Source organism: Chiloscyllium punctatum, chromosome 38 (assembly GCF_047496795.1).
Source record: "Chiloscyllium punctatum isolate Juve2018m chromosome 38, sChiPun1.3, whole genome shotgun sequence".
NCBI lineage: Eukaryota > Metazoa > Chordata > Chondrichthyes > Orectolobiformes > Hemiscylliidae > Chiloscyllium > Chiloscyllium punctatum.
Window position 1 is genome coordinate 26,131,332 of NC_092776.1, and position 7,065 is coordinate 26,138,396.

The following is a 7,065-nucleotide window of genomic DNA, read 5'->3' on the forward strand; positions in this document are numbered from 1 at the left end:
CTTGTTTGAATGCAAAATAACACCATATTGAAAGGTGTGAGCAGTGAGTGAATACAACTTCATCCATAATCTATTATATGGCAATCTCACAATAACATTTGCTGATATACACTCATCTATGACCTAATTTGCACTCTTCCTGACTACTTGTGAGCAGGAAAGTAGTATTAAGATATTCCTTTACGTGGAAAATTTGTATTTCCACTAGTAGCACTCTGGAGGGTTTTTTGGTATAGTTTTGTGAAGATGGCAAGTTTTATCCTACTTTTGGTTTCTTTCATAGTTCCAACCATTAAACTAATTTGCTGAAACTGATCTACTGTTACTTGGTTATGTCTTATATTTATTTTGCAAGTTTTTAATATTGGGTGAAAGTGAGGACTGCAGATGCTGGAGGGTAGAGTCGAGAGTTTGGTGCTGGAAAAGCACAGCAGGTCAGGCAGCATCCAGGAGCAGGAAAATCGATATTTCCTTCATCAGGAATTTTGTATATTAACCTACTGCTGAAGGAATGTCTTCTGTATAGTTGACATACAATATATATTGCTTCATAAATAACATATTTGTCTGGGAGCAGCACATAAAATGCCTTAGAAATGTGCCTATATTGAAGTTACGTAAGAAGTGTTTGCTTAGTCCATCTGTGGAGAGATTTTAGAAGCAAATGTGTTGAAGATAGAACTATCCAGTTCAGATCTCAAAGTACTAATACACATTTTATCATAAAGATATATTTGGCCGTGCAACATGATTATAGTTCAAAGATCTCAACATAGGGGTATACATTCGGTTCAGGATAGACAGTAACCCCTTCAATCTGCAAAGGCTTAAGTTTCACATAAAGAGCATAGAATAGCTAAATGAACTGTAATTTGCCAGTTGTATCGTCCCTTGTCTCATAACACATAAGCCAGGGGACATTCAGTTTCTTATTTATTGCTTTGTCCAAGCTGCTGAATGACATTAAGTCTGTAAGTGACAGAGATCTTGTACTAACTTGGCCCTGGTCACAAACTCCAAGCCCCTACAGTCACTATCAACAGTACACCCCTCAATTTAGTTCAGAGATTTTGCAATCTTGATAGTGTCCCCTCCAATAACACCATAAGACATAGGAACAGGAATTAGGCCATTCAACCAATCGAGTCATTCAATCATGGCTGATAAGTTTCTCTACCCCATTCTCCCACTTTCTCCTTGTAACCCATGATCCTCTTGATACTCAAGAACCTATCTATCTCAGTCTTATATATACTCGATGACCTGCCTCCACATCCTTCTGTGCAGTGAAATCCATAGATTCACCACTCTCTGGCTGAAAATGTTTCTCCTTAACTCCGTTCTAAAAGGTCTGCCCTTTACTTTAAGGCTGTGCCCTCAGGTCCTAGTCTCTCATATCAATGGAAACATCTTCCCAACATCTACTTTGTCCAAGCCATTCGGTATTCTTTAAGTTTCAATTAGAGCCCTCTCAATCTTCTAAACTCCACTGTGTATAGACCCACAATCCTCAAGCATTCCTCATATGTTATGCTGTTCATTCCTGGGACCAATCTCATGGATCTCCTCTGAACACGTTCCAGGGCCAGTACATCCTTCCTGAGATATGGGGCCCAAAACTGCACACAATACTCCAAATGTGGTCTGATCAGAGCCTCGTGGAGTCTCAGAAGTACATTCCTGCTTTTATATTTGAATCCTTTCAAAATAAATGCCATCATTGGATTTGCCTTCTGAACTACTGATTCGACCTGCAACTTTACCTGAAATCACCCATCACTAGGCAAATTGGCATGGCACAGTTGTTAGCACGGGCACCTTTGGGCAACTGTCTGTATGAAGTTTGGACCTTCTCCCTGTGTCTGCATGGGTTTCTGCTGGGTGTTGCAGTTATGTCCCATAGTCCAAACATGTGCAGGTTAGGTGGGATTGCCATGCTAAATTGCCCCATAGTGCCCAGAGATGAGCAATCTCTGAGAGGGGAGGGGGGACTGCGGGGGTGTTAGCCATTATAAATGTGAGGTTATGGGGATAGGGTGGATTTGGCTGAGTTTACTCTACAGAGGATCAATGCAGACTTGATTGACCAAATTGCCCCTCTCTGCACTGTAGGAATTCTGTTACTCAAATGCATTTAGCAGGCTCGCCTACTAACAGGCTTTAGAGAGAACATGGAGTTTGTGTCAAAAGAAAGATCAGAGTTACCAGGTAGTAGTTTGTACATATTTCTCAATGAGTATTAGGCATAGATAATCTGCGGATGTCATGTGAAGCAACTTGATATATTCCATTTCTCTGATTTAAGACCTATATGCAATATCAAGTAACAGGACAAAATCTCTAACATCGAAGTTCTTCCAAAGTGCAGCTGACCTTGTCGGGTGAGCATGCTTTGCTGGGTCAGCCATGTGGTTTGTATGGAGCATTCTCCCACAGTGAAGACAGTATTATATACAGCCAACTAAGGACCAAAACCCATGTCATAGATGTCCCAAACTTAAAAGCAAAGACATTGTGGAAGCCAGTACTGGATTAGTGGTGCTGGAAGAGCACAGCAGTTCAGGCAGCATCCAACGAGCAGCGAAATCGACGTTTCGGGCAAAAGCCCTTCATCAGGGCTTTTGCCCGAAACGTCGATTTCGCTGCTCGTTGGATGCTGCCTGAACTGCTATGCTCTTCCAGCACCACTAATCCAGTATTTGCTTTCCAGCATCTGCAGTCATTGTTTTTACCTCATTGTGGAAGCCAGTCTGAGCCTGTAAGTTGGACCCCATTACATAGAAAGAACAACCCTGGACAACTACAAAAGGCTCTATCGTCAGGTAATCTCAACATTTGAGAACAGAATTCCTACAGAATACGTGAGCACACTGCCATCCCTCCAAGAGTGAATTCATAAGTAATATTTTCTATTACATCTGCAAGTGATTTTGTTAACATTAAATATGGGATAACACCAATCTAGGCAGTGAATATTTCATCTCATTACTGAAAAAAATCATCCATCAAAGCAACAGGCAAATCCATCAAGTCATGTTAGAACTTGAGCAACAAGGAAATGGAGCAGTGCATTACCAGCTGAGATATGAGTGAAAGAAAGGCTGCTTCAATGTACCGACCAATCATTAAGTCCTGGAGATATCAAAAAAATGTGTATCAGCATCAAGTTTAGTAAATGCAGTTCCAAAACTCTGGGATCAGAACTTTATTAAATCTTATTCCAAATTTCAAAGTAGTGATGATATTGACAGCTTTAACCTGACATTTAAATAACTACCTAGTCACCCCAAAATAAAATGGGTTACACAACTCATAATTAAACAGTAACATTTCAGATCTTATAATTTAACATATTGAGCATATTGGGAAAAGTATTATAAAGCAAGAAAACGTTTACTCTGCCCAGCTGATAAAACTGTCTGTGAGCAGAGGAAAATAAAACCCAACCAAGGTCTCATTGAAACTCAGGCTATAAAAGCTGATACACATTTTAAGCATAATGTACCACCTTGAGAACATAACAAAAGAAAGAGGTGCAGGATTAGGTCATATTGGCCCACCAAGGCTGTATTTGCCATTCAATACGATCCTCGTTGATCTTTGGCTTCAAATCCCCTTTTCGTCCTAATCTCTCTCTTCCTTGAGACCCTGAGAGATCAAAAATCTGTCAATCTCAACCTTAAATGTATTGAACAGTGGAGCATCTACAATTCTTTGGGATAGAAAATCCCAAAGATACACACTCCTTAGAGCAAAAAATATTCTCATCTCTGTGCTAAATGACTGATTCATCCTGAGACTTTTCTTTGTGTTCTGGATTCCCCAGTCAGGAAAAACCTCTGCGACAAGATTAGTGTGGTGCTGGAAAAGCACAGCAGGTCAGGCAGTGTCCCAGGAGCAGGAAAATCGACGTTCCTGCTCCTCGGATGCTGCCTGACCTGCTGTGCTTTTCCAGCACCACACTAATCTTGATTCTGATCCAGCATCTGCAGTCCTCACTTTTTCCTAGTTGAAAAGCTCTGAGAGTCAATCCTGTCAAATCCCTTCAGAATCTTTTCTCATAGTTCTAAACACCAAAGAGTACAGGTTGTTCTCCTATAATACGTGTTTCGTTAATGTGAATTTGCTATAACACAATTGACGAATTGGATCACTGTTTCTATAGCACGAACTTCAAAAGTGTGCATTGGTTATAATACAATTCCGTCCCCATTAGTTCGAATGGTGCTGCTATTACGTGATTTATCTTATAACATGGGATTGCACGAAAATGGTACTACTGTGTAATAGAAGAACTGACTGTATTGGCCCAGCTTACTTAGACTCATTTTACAGGGGGTAATCCTGTCATTCTGAATCAAAGTAGTGAAAATTTACAACCTCCAGTTCAGGTGTATCATGGATTAAATAAGGAAAACAAAATGATGCACAGCAATCAAAGTGTGATCTCACCAAAGCTCTGTACAATTGTAGCAAGATTTCTGAATTCATTTACTCCCATGCCCTTGCAATCAATGCAAATGCCTTCCTAGTTGATTGCAGTACTTGCGTGTGAACTTATTGTTCCTTGTTCAAGTGCATCAAGTTTCTCTGAACATCACAAGTTTGATACCTTTGAAAGATATTCTAAATAAAAAATCTCTCACTTTGCCATCTTTTACTTCAAGTGCCATTCATTTAATCTGTCTATTTGTATTTTCAATCTCTTTGTGTCCTTCCCACAGCTTACATTCTTAGCTAGCTTTGTATGGTCATCCAGAGTTATTCTTTGTATCTTTATCTGTGTTATTAATATAAATTGTACATAGTTAAGGCCACAGCACTGATCCCTTCAGAATTCTATTGGACACAGCAAGCTAATTTGAAAATGCGCTCTCTGTTGCACTCTTTGGTTCCTATCTGTTGACTAATATTCTAGCCTTGTCAATTTATTACTCCCAACTCCGTAAGCCCTTATCTCATGTACCTTTTATGTGCTACCTTTTTCAATGCTTTCTGGAAATCCAGGTATACTACTTTTATCTGACCTGCTAGTTGCATTCTCAAAAAGCTCTTAAGAAATCTGTTGAAGTGATTTCCCTTTGATTAAACCATGTTGATTTTTAATGACCTAATTATGGTTTTCTAAGTTAATGAAAGATAAGGTAAAGTCACTATACTTCCAGATCACCATCGAACTGTGATCTCATTTGAGAAAGTGGTGTTGAGTTTAACCCGAGGGTCATCATGCCTCTGCAGAAGGGTGAGGTCGAGAAGTTGGGATCTTCCAACTAACCTCAGTTACTGCAGGAATTGAACCCATGCTGTTGACATCAATCTGTAAACCAGTCATCCAGCTAACTCGCCCCCTCTAATTGTTGACGCTTATTAAGAGAAACATGGCATCTTCTTTAGTTTGTATTATGCAAGTTACTGTTTGTGTTGAATGTACCTGATCATAATTCCTCTCTACATATTCATCAATAAAGCAACCTAGAAATTTGTACCTTGCTTTATCAAATGTTTGGCTTCGGAGGGATGATAAAAGCAAGCATTTTAAAGACATGAATATCTGGTTCAGATCATGTTATTGTGCTGCTGGGCCACATTATTGTATAAAGAGATACAGGGTAGTGTGAGTCACCTCCCCCAAAATAAGGCAAGCACTTGTTTACGGAATAACTGATGTCACTGTATCCTTGAAAGCATATAAGGCAAGGTCCAAATTTGTTGCATTGAAGATTAGTGCTAAGGAATGACACATTTTCTGTTTGAGATACTTGTTGTCATTTTGAGCACTCTCTGATCCCATATAACACAATTATACACAGAATAAAGTTCCCTCTGTTCAAGCCTGTTACAAAGCGCAGATCAGACTCCGAAGTGGATCACTTCCTGGGCCATTGTGGGGTTTTCACCCCCTTTCCCACACCAAAACTTGATATCACTAATTCAGACAGAATTCTGTGCATAACGTCCATCTGCTCGAGGAAGTGAATTGAGATAATTCAATTCAATTTCGTGGAGGATCATTACAGCCAAAAGACATCAGTTTGGGTTGCATTTCAAATAAATTCCTTTATATGCAAGGAAACGTCTGTTATAAGAGTAAATTCAAACTCTAAATCCACTGCTTGTAAATGAATAAGTAATCTTCCCTTAATCAGATAACAACATAAAGAAAGAGTGGAGCTTGAAGGAAACTAATTTTGCCAGAAGATTTATTGCCATCGAACATAATACAATATGTCAGCTATACCCTAGCCTACCTGATTGCTTTGTATGGTGGTGCACTGTTGCATTATCCAGTTGATCAGATAAATATATATTCAGTATGCTGTGACATTAACTAGGCTTATGTAAACAAAATGCAGGATAACAACTTTTACCATGGTAACATGCAGTATTAATATTTGCAAAGCAAATTGCGTTTGTATATGAAAATGTCTAATTAACATCATATGAAATGTTGTTATGTTGTAAAGCTATAGGAGTTTACAAATGATATGTTTTGCAAGTGCAAAAATTCTACCCTTTTCTGCATATGTACTTTGGCCTATTGCACAGGTAATGTTAAACCCTTGTCATGTTAACATCACAAATACAAGAAGAGTAGACCCTTGAGCCTGACTGTATGAAAATAATGGCATATTTACATTAGTACAAATCAAGATGCAATGTATTAAGTGTTATAGAATTGTTGAAATGAATTTACCGTGTTATAATATTTCGATTTCTTTCTCGTACATGAAGGATATTCACAAAACGACATTGAGTGTAGGTAGGTGAGTTGTAGCAGAAAAAAGACATAAAATATTTAATTATTAAACTAAATTTTATGACAATATAAAATGGATACAACACATCTGGGTGAAACCACTATCAAATTATGAATAAATTGTATATCTTTTGCTATGTTTTTTTGTCTAATTGGTAGAAGACATCAAGTTACAGCCTGAAGGTATAAAATTGCATTGAGGTTGAAAACTTAATCTAATTGTGGGTTATGCTGAGGTGCATATAGACAAGTTCCAGATTTCCCATCGTCATCACAGGTTCCAGGTGCCTGGTTTAGCAATACATTTA